The following is a 19,088-nucleotide window of genomic DNA, read 5'->3' as shown; positions in this document are numbered from 1 at the left end:
GTGTACAATTAACACATCTTAAAGATTAATACAGCCAAAAGCAGATCAAAGAACAAAGAAAGAAAAACACTGGGATCATTCTTAGCGGGGAGCTAGAGCAAAGCCTGCCTTATGAAACAGGAGAACTTACACCACCATCAACGTTTTAAGCCTTCATAGCCCAACACAGGATTCTATACTCTAATTTCACATCGGGCTCATCTGAGAGTCTTTTAAAGGTCTCTAATCCCTTACCCTGGGCTGGGGGTAGAACAATGGATTTTCTGAACCATTCCCAGGAGTGTAGAGTGTTTCATTGGAGACATAAATTGATAATGTAAATAGCTGAGCAGTGATTATTAGTCAAAAATTTTAAAGATGAACTTGCATCTAATAGCACTCAAGGGTCAAACTCATTTGGCCAAAGAGAATGTTTATGATGTGTGAAGCTTTCAACTACCCAGTGGAAAGATGCTGACAGCAAGCCTCCTCCAGGGGAATTACAATCTGGGGCAATTTCTTTCCCTCTCTCTCCCCTCTGTCCTTAGGTCTCTCCTTATCCCTCTCTCTAAAAGGCCTTGTATCTGCTAGGCAAGTACCCCACCACTGAGCTATGTGCCCAACCTAGGCAGGGAGACTTGAAAAGGGAAAATGAGTAAGACAAGGAAATCATATGAGCAGGCACACAGGATGGACCTTGCTAGGAAAAAGTTTGTCCTCAACACACACAGAGAGGGCAGTATCAAGATCTTGAGAGCACATGTATACCTCAGGAGGATTTGGGGAACATAAATACTGAATAATGAATGTTATTAAATCATGCCTTTAGTGGGAGCATAAGAGAGAGAGATTTTGTGAGCAGGTCTTCCCCTTTTTCAAGTATACAATTCAACATAAAACATATGGGGGGGGGGCGGGCAGAGAGCATTTACCCACAATGCTTTGCTTTGCTCAACAATATGGCTCTTTCAACAATGCTGTGTATGCTACTTAATCATGACACTTTGCATTCCAATGACTTAAAATGCTCAGGTGCTTGATGAAAGCTTTCATTCTGTAATCTCTTTTACATGAGGAACTTGTCAGAATCAAATGTAAGCAAGTGACACTGATACTTTAATCTTCCCCAGCAATGTTATCACTATGCAGTTGTAACTAAGAAAATTATTCTGTGCTTTTCACACTTTTAAGGGTGATGGGTATTAGAGACACATGGAAGTTGATTTGAGCCAGCTAGCTGCCCTTGGAAGCATATAATGCCATTGATTGTCAAAGGCCTTGTGGCTGACATCTGTTTTCAGTGTCAGGGTTGTTAGTACCATCCTAGGCCCGTTTTCAAGATAACACTGTGTGAATGTTTCTTCGCTTGACAATCTTGAAGGCCGTGGTTTTGGCTAGGCTTGGAAATCTTTTAAAGTTCCAAAGGGAAACAAGGCTTTGAACTCACTCTCAATCTCTGCTTCCTACCACAGGGGATTTAGGATTAGTGCCACCACTAAAAACTGCCCTTAAACAAACATCTTCTTTCCTTATTCAAAGTGATACTTTATTTGAATTTTTCCCTTATCATTTTCTAAATTGGCTCACTTCTACTCTTTAGGAAAATTGCCTTATGGAGCGTTCGCTTGAGTCTTGTGTGTTTTTTAATCTCATCAGAGTTCTCTGGTGTGATGCACTACTTTTCTCTGAGATTAGAAGCTTCCACTCCAGAAAATCTTGTTGAAGCAAAGGATGATTCGGGGTTGGTGGGTGGGTGGTGGTGGTGGTGGTGAGACAAGAGGACATCACTAAGAAGCAATCTCAGTAAGAAGGAGGGAGGCCACAACAGGATGTTCTAAGAGGAAGGGAAACACTCCATTCTGTAAGGAGGAGGTAAACAACTCAATAGCTTCGGGAAGCCACTGAAATTGATCAGATTCATTAGATTTCCCCCATCCCTAGGCACATATAAGCAGCATGAACTTCAGAGCTATCTGGAAGAAACAGTGACGAAGCAAATTACCTGGAAAGAACATTCTCCAACCTTTGAGCTACTTGCTTACTGTTTTCTGCTCTAGAAAGTAACTCCTCACCCAGATTCCTGTAAGTAATAAAAGCCATTACATCACCACGCTAGACTTTGGTGGTCTTGTCATTGGTTCCCTATCTCTGTCCCTTATCTCACATAAATATAGGAATATATCTCCTCTGTGTGTGTGTGTGTGTGTGTGTGTGTGTGTTTTGTGTGTGTGCATGTGCTGTTACATGCACTTGAGTGTATGGGTTCATGTGCCTATGTTTATGCAGATGGATGCCAGAGCAGGTCATAGGCTGTCTTCATTTATTACCCTCTGTCTTCTTACCTAAATACGGTCTCTAATTGAACCTGAACCTTGCCATTTTGGCAAGCCTCTTTGGCCAGTAAGTTCTCGTGATCTATCCATTTCTGTCTCATAAAGCTGGACGGCCATAGGCACACATAGCCACGCCCAGATTCTTAGAAGAACAGTGACCATTCCAACTTAGATCCTCATGTTTGCAGAGCAAGCATTCTTACACACTGACCACCTCCCCATCCCTTCACCTTCCTGTCATCCACACTAACTTGGCCACAGTCACATCCATTACAGATGATTGAAAATGATGACTGAAAGGTAATGAAGGTTTTGTTGGCATCTGACATAAGTCTCTGAAAGATGTCTTTGGATATATAATAATATGTTTATTTTTAACATAATGTTCATGATTTAGGGTTCATGTGTATAGAATGTGACCCACTTTTACTAGAAAGATTAAATTGAAGTCTATAGTTCTGTTTGCTTCACCTCACTTTAGTCTAATTTGTATATTGGTCTTTATAAATGTAAAATGATGTCTTATGTTATCTGGGGAAGCTGAGACTAATCAAAACCCGTGTGTTCTAAAAATCCATATTTATTATTTGAATTACCTATAATTCTGTTTATTTTAACAACGTTTTTCTGCATGTGGTTTGGAATCTCACTGACTACATTGTCCATTTCAAACCCTAACTCATCGCACAGTATTCACAAGAGTGTTTCGTTTAAAAATGCACAAAGGTATCTTATTAAATAATGTCACAAACATGAAGTTCATTATTATGCAAATGCCATCCTTGGAACAGATTTGTTAATTGCAACTCATTTGCATAATTAATGAACTCCCAAATGAATTATGCCTTTGCAGATTTGTGCGGCATTGTTTTAAAATAAATTATAAAATACATGTCAAAGGAAGAGTGCTTTCTGGGTTCCCATAGCATTGTTTGAAAATTAATTACCAAATGCTTGTCAAATTAAAATGAGTTTGTAGTTTTTACAATGTTATTTTTAAATTAATCACAAAATAAAATGTCACTGCATTAAAGTAAACAGCATGTTATCTTTTTCTCAAAGAACACAAAATACAGCTTTTTAACTTCAATTACATCATTTAGTAGAGTGAATATACTGTTTTATTCATTTCATTCCTACACTGTGGTGTCACAAAGTTGGTAGTTGTTAGCATGTTAATGTTTTGGTAAATTGAGATTTAATTTAATTTTATTGTGTAGCTTACTTTATACAGTGGATGATTAATGCATTGCCTGTGAGCTCAGTATGGATTTGTTCATGATAAATTGGAGTTCCAGAAAACATTCAAGGTCACTTAAATATGAAGTATAAACAGTATTTCTAAGATTTATTTAATTGACATTTTGACCGCTGTCAGGTAAAATGATTAAAAAGCACACTGCTCGGATCTCTTTCATTCTTCCTAATACAGCAGGAGGATTCCTTTTGTTGGTGAATAGAAGGCTTTGGGAACTTCACACTAAGTTATTCACTCTGCAAAAACCTTCTGTTCTTAGAAAGGAGCCAGGCTCTTCTCCAATCCCAAAGCCTACAGAAGTCTGTTACTCAGCAGGAAATCGGGACAGAAGCACCAGTCTACCTAAAACATGACTTAGCTAAAATAATGTGAGAACAATAGATTTGGGAAAGAATGAAGTACGACAGGCATTATCATCACATCCTGTACAGTCATGGAGAACACCTAAGAACAAGCTACTCACTCATGGCAGAAAGGTTGTTGTTTTTTTAAGTCCTTTCATCTACTCTTCTCATCCATCGCTCTCCTTAGCCTATAATCTAAACAAAATCAATTGTCTGTGGTTAATAACTGCATTCTCTCAGTTCTTGACCATGGAATGCAAACCCCTGGGGGAAGGCCTTTGTCTGACATGATTAGGACTATGCAAATTGAAACCAACTAGACCATAATTCTTAAGTTAAACGATAAACTATGTTGTCTCTGTTTTCCATTCTGTGGATGGTCGCCTTTTCAGGCTCCTGTGAGCCATTCCTCACTGCCCTTTCAGGAAACTGATAAGCAGAGTGGGCCTGTTTGAAGAGGCAATATGTCTTCTACATGCCTGGTGTGTGAATGAGAGCCCAAGTGTTTCATGCAGATACATAGATATGACCTTTTGTCATTTCCTGTTTTATTCTGGCATAGATAATAGCTCAAAGGCTTAGAACACATTTCCTTTTCACAATCAAATGAGAGTATTGCTTTTGTCTAAGTCTTGGTGCTACACAGACATACTATTTTGCTGTTTAAATCTCATCAGACACTGCAAACTGACCCCCTTCTTTCTGGTTCTATGCGCTGACTTACAAGTAAAAAAACAATATAAGATCCCACGTAGTAAGATTGTTTCTGAAGTAGACATTTTAATGGAGCAGTAAGTACATGCTGAAAGTGTGGGTGAGCTTGCTGTTAGAGGCTGCCCACTACACTGAAGGAACATCTGAGTGAGAGTCTTAGATGTAGCTTGTGTTCTTTAAGGAACTAGGGTCTGTAGAGAGAGCAGTTGCTTATGTTCTGTTCTTTGGAAAAAGTTCATGTTGAGAATGAATGAACAAATCATTGTTTGTTATCCTTGATTCAGTGTAAACTTTGGTTTCAGAAAGGTTTTTAAAAATATTTTCTTGATGTAGTCATCATGGCCACTTTTAAGCTTTATTGATTTCTGTACTTATTCCAGAGACATAGGTAGATAGTGTAGCTAGCCTGGGGAATAAATAAGTATCCAGAGCTCCTTTATTTAAATCAGTAACCTTAAAGAGTTGCCTCCAGTACAGGTTCTGCTCTCTTTTCCTATCTTTATCTTAACCTATTTGATTGACATAATTAATTGTGCATGTTCAAGATATAAAATTGGCTTGATAGATGTAAATATGTTATAATGATAACTATAATTAAATTGATTGATACACTCACCCCTCCATAGTAAACGTGTGGGCATCAGGAGGAAGGATAAGCTACCTAAAGTCTGTTCTAATACCAAAGTTCAAGTAAGTAGTGTAGTAATATCTATCACATATAGCTACAACTGATCAAGAACATCTGATATATGCACATACAATGGAGTATTATTCACCCACAAAAAAGAGGAAATATTGCCCTGGAAAAACCATGTGATGTAAGATAAATCAGGCACACAAAGACAAATAGCACATGGTCTCAGTTATACTGGAAACTAAACAGCCAGTTCATGAACTTGACGTAGAACCCCAGCTGCCAGGGTGTGAATGGTTGGGGAGAGATTGGGATGCTGGTAGAAAGGTATAAGCTTACTCTTACAGAGTGAGTAAGGTCTGGGGTCCACCTTACAGTCATGGTATTCTAAATGAGTTTCAGTGTTAATTTATTCAGAATGTGCTGTGCACTGGCTTTGAGGGGCTCCTTCAGTTTTTCTCTTAAATCCTCTTGAAGGTCATTTCATCTCTTTTAAAGAGGGGTCCTACATTTTTTTGAGGTTTTTATAAAACTAAGTTGTTCTAGTAAAGATCGGAAACCATAAATATCTAAATCTACTTTTTGGTCATTTCCAAAGGGAGTTAGGCTTTTGTAAAACAAATCTCCTTTTGATATAACAATGTCTGAGCATCAGTCTCCTGGCATCTGTTCTATTTATTCAAGCCTGCTTCTTTCTCCTTACATTCAAAGACATTAAATATACGCTAGTCCAAAAGCCGGGTGTGCTATTGCATGCCTTTAATCCCAGCACTTAGGAGGCAGAGGCAGGCGGATTTCTGAGTTCTCGGCCAGCCTGGTCTACAGAGTGAGTTCCAGGACAGCCAGGGCTACACAGAGAAACCCTTTCTCGGAAAAAAACTAAAACAAAACAAAACAAAACAAATATACGCTAGTCCAAAACTGATATGTTGAATATATATTCCAAGCTCCAAGTTGGAAAAGCTTCCATTTCTACTAAAACCAGGGATCAGAGATAACTTTATCATTTGACATACAAAAACTCTTTATTAAGAGATATTTCATAGAAAATAAAATATCTACTATAATAGAAGAACTCTAATATTGTGTCTTTATACAATATTTCACATATTTAAGTGACTAGAGGCTGGGTTTTGGTAAAAGGAATTCTTCTTAATTGTTAAATATTATGTGATCAAAAAAATTCCACTTAGATATTTAATTTTTCTGGAAAAAAAGGAAGTATAAGGGACATTTGTGGCTTTGATTATAAAAGAGGTGTTCATTGTTTTCTGGTTCGTATGAATGCACAGTACCTATCTTTATTTCTGAACATTAACTTGTAACTAAAAGATGCACAGACTTATTGAATATTCATGCATAAAATTTGAGATATTTCTTCCCTAGGGTTCAAGTTGAAGCACATTGTTGATGTATGTCCACTATGACATGATGCGACACTCTTTGTAGTTATTTTTAATTAGAAATAAAATATTAATTCATTCGAGTTTGTGTATAGAATGTGTGTGGAGGAGGAGAGAACTCAGCAAGGTATGTGGTAACAGAATGTTAATTCATCTTTTTTAAAGAGATGCCAATTGAATTTGAAGGGTCAGAAAGTCTGTCTCCGATTGGGATCCAGGAGTAGGAATTCACAGTGGCTGTTACTCATTGGAAAAGCCAAAGGACTTTATCATCTCCTATGCTAGTCCAGAACCGGTGGAATGCTTCTTTTTCTCATGGTTTGAAAAGTGAAAGTGAGCTGGGCAGTGACTGGACACTCCTTTAATCCCAGCACTCAGGGTCAGGGTCAGGGTCAGGGTCAGGGTCAGGGTCAGGGTCAGGGTCAGAGGCAGAGGCAGAGGCAGAGGCAGAGGCAGAGGCAGAGGCAGAGGCAGAGGCAGAGGCAGAGGCAGAGGCAGAGGCAGAGGCAGAGGCAGAGGCAGAGGCAGAGGCAGAGGCAGAGGCAGAGGCAGAGGCAGAGGCAGATCTCTGAGTTAAGAGGGAGTTATATATAGGACGACCAGAGCTACACAGAGAATCCCTGCCTTGGGAAGGGGGGTGGGGGAGGCAGAGAGAGGGTCAGGGAAAGGGGGAGAGAAGGGGAGGGGGAGAGGAGGGGAGGAGAGAGGGAGGGGGAGAGACAGAAAGACAAGACAGAGAGAGACAGAAACATAGAGACAGAGACACAGAAAGAGTCAGAGACACAGAGACAGAGACAGTATGACCCCCCCCCCGAGATTAGGGGCGTTTAAGATTATATTGAGTTTTAGGGGCACAACCCTGACACTTCTCCTCATGTGATTTGGGGTTTGGATCCATGGCATTCAGTTTCATCTTCCTTTCTTAACAGAAGCCCACTTCTTAGACCTTAAGTAGCTGCCAGGTTTCCCTGCTGAGGCTACCTGCTGACTAGAGTCACCTCAACACCAGTGTGATTTTACAAGTGAGTATTTAGAATCCCCTCTTGGCAATACTGCTAATATAAGTCACCGTGGGGCATGAAGAACTTCTTTAATTAGACTCTGTTAATGCTATGATAACTCCAGCCATGACCTCAGCAGTGAAGGCTCATATATATGAGTCTTCAAAGTTTTAGCTTCTCAGATTTAGTCTTATCCCATAACATGGTGGGCTGATAGCCTTCAAGGCTATAGGTAATTAAGATAGGCAAATTTTCTTGAAGAAGGACATTCTCGAAAGAAGGGGTCCTACCAGAACTTGGAGGGGGATAAAAAGAGAAAAACTGGGTTGAAGATGTCCAGTAAACAGGATATCAGCATTATTGGAGTTTGTGATGATTGATATATGGCCATCGTCTGACTGCTGACCTTTTTGACCCCTTACAAGGTATGAACAGCAGAAAGGTAATATGAGATTGGTGATTTTCCTGAGCAACGCCCAAGGACTCAGCTTCACTGGCAATGATGGAACCGACCTACTACTTAAATTTTTTAAAGGCAAATTTAGCACCCTGTTTTCACTTTGCCAGATTATTTTTTTTAATTTGTTTTTATTTTTTATCAATGTGTCTTTGGGAATGTATGTCACACGTGTGCAGGTCTCCACTGAGGCCAGGGGAGAGTGTTATTCCCCCTTGGAGCTAGAGCTACAGATGTGAGCTTCCTGGTATGTGCACTAGGAACCTGCTCAAGTCCTCTGCAAAAACCAGTGCTTGGCAGCTGAGCCGTCTCATCTCGCAGTACCTACTGTGCACACTTTAAAAAAGCACCAGCGTCTCAGAGGTAGAAGGGCCTTGAGCAGATCCATCGGGGGACTTTACCCACTGGATCTGTGTATCTGTACTTTTGTCACATCTGTACTTTTGTCACAGTACTCTGCTGGTTGTAACACGTAGCCACACCAAAAAAAGGCAAAAGCACTACTGTGTTGGTATAGGCTTCCCAAAGGCCTTTAAAACTTGTAAGATTTCAACAATAATAGAATTACCAAACAAACAAAACTAACAGATAGGAATCTGAGAAAGCGATTTGTAGGGGAAAATGGGAGTAGGAAGGGATATAAAAGAGGATGGGATAAGAGAGGAATCAGCATGCATTATATACACGTATCAATTGCCAAATAACAAATTGAATTAATAAAAGATGCAGAAATCACTGTCTTAATACATCACGACCCAATAGAGATATACCTCTGATACTCAGGATTTCACATAAAAGGTAAGATATCAACTCTCCCCTAGTTCTTTCCTGAATGTGTAACAAAAAATGAAAAATAAAATTTAAATCTCCAATCTGGGTATATTTCCTCAGTGAAGAATCATGGTCTCCCCACAGGTTTTCTTTGTGAATTCCAACTATGACCCTAAAGGAAAGAATGTGTGATGCTCCTTCTGTGTGCTTGATACAGTGAGCTATGGTTTCTGACCTCCTTAGCATGAGAGAGAGAGAGAGAGAGAGAGAGAGAGAGAGAGAGAGAGAGAGAGAGAGAGAGAGAGAGAGAGACCAGAAGAAATGGTAGACCAGAATGATTCAAAGGTACAAATACATCTTGAATAGACATGTCTAGGAAAGTACAAAGTTAGGACATAAAAATGAGTCAGAGTTGGCTAAGTGAAGATGGGAATGGAGCAGAAAGAAGCTGAAAGTTATAGGAAAAGCACACAGGGAACTTCCTGCAAGGAGGGCAAGTTCATGACATCACTGTGGCATGGCCAGAACTAAAGCTTCTGACCAAGAGAAGAGTTAATCAGCTATGACTCTGAGACTCAGGCACTTGACTGTTGCAGGATGTGAAGGCGATACTGTCTCACTCTTTAGATTAAAAACAACTTGATTATGGCTGCATTTTGAATAATCAGCACAGCTTTGACCTCAAGGGTTTTACTCTAGAGCCCACACCATTTACCACTAACTGCTGCCAACTTTGATTGGCACACCAAATAAAATATGTCCAGAATAAATATAATGAGAATTTATCCTAAATGCCAGAAATCTCAAAAAATATTGGGGAAATGGAAAAATGGAGAAGGTGCCTGGTAACCTAAACTTCCCAGGCCATGAGAAGTGGATTATGGGAAGTTCTAGTTCTTCACTGTGAGGTCAACTATGAAAGGCTAAGAATGATCTCACGATAGTGAAACTGGCGACAGGTTTTCTCTACAAGAAGGTCTGAAACTGATGGATAAAGAGTGGTATGAATGTGACTTTGTCCCCATATGAAAATAATTGTTTTCTAGTTGATGCTATTCCCAAATCCTTGCCAGTCTCTGCCTAATTCTCCTTCACTTGTGCTTGTCTCCAGAGGTTCACATCTGTACCCAGAGCCAGAGAGGGTGGGATTGAGCATAGGCTGAACATGGCCTTCGAGTACAGGGAGTTGATCTTGCCACTTGGGCTGCCTCTACTTCCCCTTGGGATTCCAGCATCCACAATAGCACTAGGAAGGGCCAGAAGAGGAGTGAAGGTGGGTTGGGGAATGTCAGACTTCCCCGTCTCTTCTGTGTGTTTGCATTCATTTTTCCACTCACAGTCATGGGTTAGTCACCTGCTTGAGTCTATGGTTGATTCAAAGGTTAACCCTCTGCACACTATTCTGAACTTGATGGCAGGGATGAACATGGAATAGGCCACTCCATGAGCTACTACATCACTGCCATTGAAACTGGGTAAAAGCGCTTTAATAGAGTTTGATTGGCTATCATGCTGGTGCAGGACCCTGCTCCCCCAAGCAGAAGGAAACAAAGCTGATTTTGTAAAACACAACCATGACTGACAGAATAAATGGTGAAATTCTATTTTCTCTAGGAAGGGTTGATGCCAAGAACACCACAGCAACAGCAGCGCATGTGTTACAATCTATATGCCACACAAAATTCTGTTCTCAATATAAAAGGAAAATCTCTTCTTATAATTTTTAAATAATAGATAGTTCTCACCCTCCCCCAAAAAGGAATAACGGGAAAAATCACCTTGAAAAATCTTGTACACCTGTGTGGCTAGTCAATTCTTCACAAGGGATCATGATCTAGTATGTATTACCACAATATAATTCTGTTAGACAGACAATTTGTTATGCCTGCAATGGATGTATGGGAAACAAATGGGTCTGTGCGGACATCCTCGGAACACACACACATTTCACTCACAGCAAGGCAAAAACATCATTATCTGTCTGTCACCAAGAGACCCCAATGAAGATATTGCCAAGATATCTCTGGTACACAATAGCAACCCTGACACTGAGAGACGCTAGTACTCAGCGTAAATAACCTATCACAAAACGACATAAAAATGGTGCTAGACCAGCCATAAAAATATGACAGAGTGGCCCTGGATCATTCGTTTCCTGGCTCCATTTCTAAGAGTCCTTGAGATTGGCTTCATCACACAAATTGTTTTCCAAATAAATAAGAATATTATAGGGAGCTAGCAAATTCACAGTACAGAAAATAACTGAATTGTAGAAATACGCACTGGGATTTTAAAAGTCAGTATTTTAGTAAGAAGGCAATTTTAGATGTGCAGTAAAATTGAGAAGTACAGTGAGTTCCCATAGCCTGCTCTGCCCAAACAGGCATAGCTTTGACTAGTAGGACAAACTTATTTTACACCTATAAAATTACTTATACATCGTAATCTCAAAGCTTATACTTTATGTTAGAGTTTACTTTTGGCATTGCAAATCCTGTGATTTTAAACAAGCATATAGAAAGTACATAAGTATAACACAGGCATATAAAATGTGTGTAAGTATAGCATTCATCCATCATTGTGGTGTTGTATAAAACAGTTGCAGGGCCCTATAAACCCTTTGTACTCTGATCTTGGCAACCTGTCTTTACTGTTTAGGGTTTACCTTTTCCACAATTCCATTTCACTGGAGTCATGCTCCCGTCCAGTGATGGTGGGTATGCAGCCTTTGGCTCCTTTCATGGAGCAGTGATTGTCAGGTCAGTCTTCCATGTCTTTGAAACATTTGATAGCTCATTTCTTTATAGTCTTGAATAAGGTTTCATTGTCAGCAGGTACCATTTTAGCCATTAAATTACTACAGGGCATTTTCAAGATGTTTTGTTGATTGTTTAGTTGAATTTTTTTTCTGTCTTTTTTTCTTCTTCAGAGTCTTACTATGTAGCACAGGCTGGCCTCAAACTTACTATATGCCCCAGGCTATCTCTTACTGGATTTACAATATTCAGAAATCAGCTTCCTAAGAACTAGGATCATGAGCATATATCTCCTCCAAATTTTGAAATTATGAATGATGCTGCCGTAGGCAGTTATGATCAAAGTTTTGTGAGTGACATGACTTTTGAACTTCCTTGAGAAGATAGCCTGGGGCAGGACTGCTGTGTCGTATGATTTCTAACAGAGAAAAACTGGTCAGTGAGATGGAGGAGCAAGAAAGCAATGGATTTTGTCACCAATCCTAGTGACATCCATCAATTCCCAGAGCCCACACAGTAGAAGAGAACCAATTCTCACAAGTTGTCCTCTGACAACCACATATATGTATATGTGTATGTGTATATATGTTTACATATATGTATGTATTGTATTCTCTCTGTATCATATACATGTGCGTGCTAAAATTTTTCATACAGTGTATCTTGATCATATTCTTTCCCCTTCCTGAGATCCTTTACAGACCTATTCACCTGACTTTTTCTTCTTTCTCTCCCATGATCTTTTTAAATGAAAGCAAAAGCTGTTTTCAAAGTGGCTGTAGCCTTTGAGTTAGCAAAGGCTGGGAATCCGTACATGCTCAGGACATTCACTAGCATTTACTGTCTGTCTAGATTCGGGGCATTCTAGTATGTGCATGGTGGTGTCTTGTCTCAACAAATCCAGACCTGATGCTCCACCTTGACTCAGCCTCTGCAAGTGCAGATGCCTGTGTTCACTGTGGTGACTTGGTCACTGCTCATGGGAAGATTTGCTAAAGAGCAGAGCCCAGGACTATCATTCTTGTCAGCCTACATTAGCCTCTTACATGTGGCACCCTGGTCAGGGACCTGATTTCTAAGCACTTCTAGCTAATATTCCTTTCTTAGCCTTCTATGAGAGGCTGTCTCAGAAAGCCAGCTAGCATCTCTAGGAGATGGGAAGTGAGTACATAAATTGAAGTTCTCTGCTCTTGCTACACCTGCTATTACAACCAGAGAGAGCAAAATGTGCAGTGAATAGCCCCATCGTGAAGCATCTATAGCCTCTGGATTTCTCTAGACAAATAAATGTACCATGGCTTTGCACTGTGGAGAAATAAATCAAAGGGGCAAATAATGGCTCCTTTCTGAAGAAGGAAAGGACTGCTGCTTTAGAACACTCAACTACATCATCGGTCATGACTCCTAGCACAAGCATAGCACTTTTGGCTGTAAAGACATGTCTATTATTTAGAGAAGGCTAGAGAGAGTCGTGTACTGAGAGCACATGCAGGCAACATTCCAAGTTGATAGCACACTGATCCCTATCATCTTTATAAATGAAAAGATTCATAGATGATGATATTGTAAGCAAAATAATATGCATGTTCAAACAAGAATGTTCATTGAAATTGAAATAATAATGGAAAGGCTCATTCATCTTAACATACATCATTTTGTTGTTACTAGCTTATAAAGTAATACATTTGTATTTGGAATTTTTATTCACAGTTTATTGTGATTGATTGTCTAAACACCTCCTCAGTGCAATACATCCAGTCATTTATCAAACTTGGGATATAGGGTCAGAGACATTTTGGGGTAGTTATGGGACCCCTAGAATGAGATTTAAAATAATCTGTGAAATAACAAATCCACATTACATCCTCTATAGCATAAATTACATTTGTTTTGCTTATTTTATTTGTAGTAAATTAAGAACATTCGTGAAAGAATCCCCAGAAGAGCCCATCTAGGATTTCTGGTTTTCCTAAATACTTTTCATTATCTAACCTGAGTTTCGTTTGAAAATAGTATAAAAGGCAATTTTCAAAACCTTAAAAAGCATTCAATTTAGCATCCACAAAAATGAGATTTATTTTAACAACTGTATTTTATTTCTTTAGCATTTAATTTTATAACGGTGAAATGAAAAGTGAGCAGCATAATCCACTGAAATGTTAAACAAACATCATTTAGAGTAAAACTCAACTCAAGTGCAGAAATGCGTGACTGCTCTTGAGATCTCTTGTTCCACAAACATCTTCACGTATATTAGTTAGGACCTTCTAGTGCTCCGATGAAATACCATGACCAAGAACAACTTGGAGACGAAAGGGTGTCTCAGCTTACACTTCAACATCATAGTTCATTGTCTAAGGAAGTCAGGGCAGGAACTCAAGACAGGAACTGAAGCAGAAGTCATTGAGGAATACTGCTTACTGGCTTGCTCCCCATGGCTTGCTCAGCTTGCTTTGTTATAGAACTCTGGACCACCTGGAACCACCCACCTCAATTATTAATCAAGGCAATGTCCTACAGACTTGCAAACAATCTGATAAAGGCATTTTATCAATTAGAATTCCTTGTTCCCAAATATGTCCAGATCTGTGTCATGTTGACAAAACCTGGGGGGGGGGGGTTGTAGCTGAACAGATTACTAAGGTCCAGGAAAATGGTCAAGTGTGGTGGCCTATTAAGGAAACATCAATAATAAAGATCTTATGGTTATCTTTTCCCAAATTATTATGACATTAAAAACTTAAGCTAAATTTTCTTTAAAATAGTTTGGTAATTGCACATCGGGTATGTTACCTCAAGGCAGAACATGGAAGGACCATTTTGTCTCTGGAAATAATTTCCCATCCCTACTCATAGAAAGAACCAGCCACTCTGCTAGAGAAAAGAGAGAGGCTGATCCACTGCTACCGGGTCAGTGAGCTCTGGGTATTCTTTATTCGTCTCACTCACACGTACATATCTACCAGAGGCAAATATCATCTGTGAATTCTTCTATGTGAGTTCATACTCTGGGAATCTTTATTCATTTACATCAGTGACTTGCAAAAATTGAGAGTATAAGAATTGCCTAATGAGCCTGCTAAAATCTAGATCAGAAACCTAACTAAATATTCTGAATAAAACTGGAAGTCACCCAGATAATCAAAAAACTTTGAGCAATTTTCCAGATATCACCATCAAGTGTTAATCCTCCCTTCACCCACCTTTCTACAATCTCCTTCGTTCTTGAGATAAAATCTTGATCTTCTTCTTAAGACCTCTGTACTTCTGTATTTGTCAGGCACTGGTAGAACCTCTCAGGAGACAGCTATATCGGCTCCTGTCAGCAAGGTCTTGTTGGCATCCACAAGAGTGTCTGGCTCTGGTGGTTGTCTATGGGATGGATCCCCAGGTGGTGAAGTCTCAGGATGGTCATTCCTTTAGTCTCTGCTTCACACTTTGTCCCTGTATCTCCTTCCATGGGTATTTTGTTCCCCCTTCTAAGAAGGATCATAGTATACACACTTTGGCCTTCCTTTTTCTTGAGTTTCATGTGTTTTACGAATTGTATCTTGGGTATTCTGAGCTTCTGGGCTAATATCCACTTATCAGTGAGTGCATATCATGTGTGTTCTTTTGTGATTGGGTTACCTCACTCAGGATGATATCCTCCAGATCCATCCATTTGCCTAAGAATTTCATAAACTCATTATTTTTAATAGCTGCGCAGTACTCCATTGTAAAAAATGTACCACATTTCTTGTATCCATTCCTCTATTGAGGGGCATTTGGGTTCTTTCCAGCTTCTGGCTATTATAAATAAGTTAGGCTTTTATGAACATAGTGTCCTTATTACATGTTGGAGCATCTTCTGGGTATATGCCCAGGAGTGGTATTGCTGGATCCTCTGGTAGAGAAAGTACCCAAGGAGCTGAAGGAGTTTGCAGCCCCTTGGGGGAACAACAAGATGAACTAACCAGTATCTCCAGAGACCCTTGGGACTAAACGACTAACCAAAGAAAGCACATGGTGAGATTCATGGCTCTAGCTGCATATGTAGCAAAGGATGGCTTAGTAGGTCATCAATGAGAGGAGTGGCCCTTGGTCCTGTGAAGGTTATATGCCCCAGTATAGGGGATTGCCAGGGCCAGGAAGTAGATGTGGGTAGGTTGGTGAGCAGGGGGAGGAGAGATGGGATAGGGGGTTTTCAGAGGAAATTCTAGGAAAGGGGATAACATTTAAAATGTAAATAAATAAAATAAAATAAAATAAAATAAAATAAAATAAAATAATAAAAGACCTCTCTAGCCTTACTAGACTCTTGCTCTCTTGCCTCCATCCTGCAGAAATGCTTCGACTACCCATAGTCCTTTGCCAGATGAGACCAGTGTCCCGGGCACTGGCTCTTCATCTCACTTGGGTCTATACCAAAGATGTAAAATTTGGTGTGGATGCTCGAGCCTTAATGCTTCAATGTGTAGACCTTTTAGCCGATGCTGTAGCTGTTACAATGGGACCAAAGGGGAGAACAGTGATTGCTGAACAGAGTTGGCAAGTCCCAAAGTAACACAGGATGGGGTCACTGTGGCAAAGTCAATTGATTCAAAGGATAAATAAAAAAATATCGGAGCTTAACTTGTTTAGGATGTTGCCAATAGCACAAAAGAAAGAGGCTGAGGATGGCATTACCACTGCCACTGTTCTGGCACACTCTATGGCCAAGGAGGGCTTTAAGGGTTTTAATCCAGTGGAAATTCAGAAAGGTGTGATGTTGGCTGTCAATGCTGCAATTACTGAACTTAAGAAACAATCTAAATCTGTGACAACCCCTGAAGAAATTGCTCAGGTTGCTACAATTTCTGTAAATGGAGACAAAGACATTGGGGACACCGTTTCTGTTGGCATCAGGACTGTAGCGGTGTCACCACATGAGAAGTTCAGAAGCAGCCTTCTGTAGAGGGTTGGCATGATTTTGTACAAAGTAGAGAAGTATCCAATTATGTGACAATCTTTGTGTAATAAAATTTTGTTTAAAGTTAAAAAAAGAAAAAGGCCTCTCTATATAGAGTTCATTTTCCAAGAATGGTTTTCTTATACAGCTTGAACCAAATTCAACTTCTTATGAAAATCTAATTTTCCCAGGGGAATTCCCTATCTCTGTTGATGAATTAGCAACTCTTCCTACACTTAACAACATGTGATGCTCTTGTTCAGTGTTGGCTCCACACCCTCATCCCACTTCCAAATAGGAAACTCTAAGAAAGATACCAGGTTCATGTTAGTTAGTTAGTGTCATACCCTTGATGCTTTCCATTCGATTAGGCAGAGCCACCCGGCAGCATCATTGCATGAAACACTCAATGAAGAAATGTTCACACACAAATCCATTGATGAGAGGCAATGGTGCCTTATAAAAATCTTTTTGCAAAGTGTGTTTTAGACGTGGGTTTGATGGGGGAGAAGAAGGAGGTAAGTTCAAAAGGAAATGCAGATGGTTCACTCTTCAGTTTGCTATAGAACACAACCTGAGATAAAACACTAGTTTAGTGTTGAGTTGACTGTCACATGATTTTCCTCTCCATACTTTTTTGATCTGCACATTATTCATCAATATACTTAATTTTTATAAGCTGATGATCTTATGGTTATGAGTGAGTACATACACACTGGACCAAGGAAACTCTGTGGAAATTATATCTGAAATAGTTAAGGAAGAAAAAGAAATGATCTGACGATCAACCTTCATCGTCAACTAGACTAGAGTTAGAATGACCTCTGAGACACTCTTCTTCTTGTATCTCAAAGGGTATTCCCAGAAAGGTTTAACCAATGAGGAGAAAATTCATCTTAAATAAGACTGGTATCTAAGACTGAATGAAATGGAACACAAGAAATGAAGAACTGAGCATCCATCTCTTCCTGCTTCCTGACTGTGGACAAACAATGACCAGCTACCTCAGGCTCTTCATCATTCTTTCTCATCATAATTGACTTTATTATCAAATATGAGTCACACAAACTCTTTCTCTTTTAAATATTCTTCCTCCTTTAAATAGGTCAGATATTGTCACATCAATGAGAAAAATAAAATGATGGCTGAGCCGCTTTAGGAGAGCACATTGCAGGTTTGTTCATTTGATAAATCTATTGTTACACAAGGAGTTTGCAGATGAGGCTACTAGAATAGCCAAGGATAACCAAAAAAAAAATGAGAAACATTACTTTTAGTGGTTGTTATATTTACATTTATGTAACTTCTGGTAAGCACTGAACACGCCTCTATGAAGTTCTAGATACCCGAGGTTCAAATAAAGAGGGAAACAAGCAGCGTGCCTTCCAGCTGTTTTTAATTCATTTGGCAACTTTGCAACAATGCTTCTCATTCGTCATAGACATGTGACAGCAAGCATTTTGATCATCTTAATCACAGTGGATTCAGCCAGGTCTGGATGTCATCATAAGTAAACTAATCTAGGCTGGTCTTGCCTGACTCAGCTGAGGTTTGCTTCTGTCATAGGTGTCCTGCTTGGAGCTTGAAGTGAGGCTGGGTTTACAAATTCATAGAAATGACTGAATCACGAGAATAAATGTTGGCACAGGTACACTTTTTCAAGCCTCTGGACCACATTGCCTAAAGCCAATTATACACCTATACTCAGAACCCAAAGACAAAGGAAGTCCTTCATGTCACAAGCAAAACTGGGAAGTGTTTAACCAAAGGAACTGAGATGTGCAGGGGAGGGAGAATGAGAGCCTAGAGGTTTAATAGACTGTGTTAATACAAACCAAGAAGCATGGATCAGAACAAGCATGAATCTAGTAATAAACAGTGTCAGCTACGAGAAAATAAAATGTTTTCATTTCTGTTTGTATCTGTGTTTAGTGCAACTCTTGTGAATTATTTATATCAATAGCAGAGCTCAGTATTCTTTCTTAAACTGTCCTTGTTGGTCAAATTTAAGACCTATACAGGGTCTGAGAGCACTCCAGAAACCCTTTGAATCTAAGTTAGCACAGCATTAGAAAACAAAGACCACTTAGGGTTTTAATAGCATTAGATAACAGCTCTGGAAGCAAGGGGCCTTGGTGCTATTTTAAAACCACAAGGCATTAGAATACCACAAGGAGAATGCTGTGAATTGCATCTCCATTCTTTATTACGATGCCCCGTGCAATTAGTAGGATTTCTATCAGAATAAATAGTAATTTGGAATTCATCCAAATTAAAAGCTCAAATGAAAAAGGAACATTAGTGGTGAGTAGAATGTTAAAAGAGTCAAACTTCTCTAGGGCAGATATGTCTGTGCAAGTTGGTGCAATTTAAATGAAATCAAGAGAACCCGTGTGGAGTAAAGTTGAATAAATAGACAGGAAGCTGGCAGGAAGAAGAATCTAAACAGGCTGCCAGCCAGAAGGGAAATTCATGTCTAGTTTTCTGAAAACTCCAAAAATTCAAATT

General features: G+C 39.5%; 1 pseudogene; it reads left to right on the top strand.

Moving 5' to 3' along the window:
- Gm14465 (predicted gene 14465) lies at positions 15,937-16,667 on the top strand (annotated as a pseudogene).

Source organism: Mus musculus, chromosome 2 (genome assembly GCF_000001635.26).
Source record: "Mus musculus strain C57BL/6J chromosome 2, GRCm38.p6 C57BL/6J".
NCBI classification, from domain to species: Eukaryota; Metazoa; Chordata; class Mammalia; order Rodentia; family Muridae; genus Mus; species Mus musculus.
The sequence above is the reverse complement of the archived record's forward strand: the minus strand, read 5'-3'. Positions and strand labels throughout refer to the sequence as shown.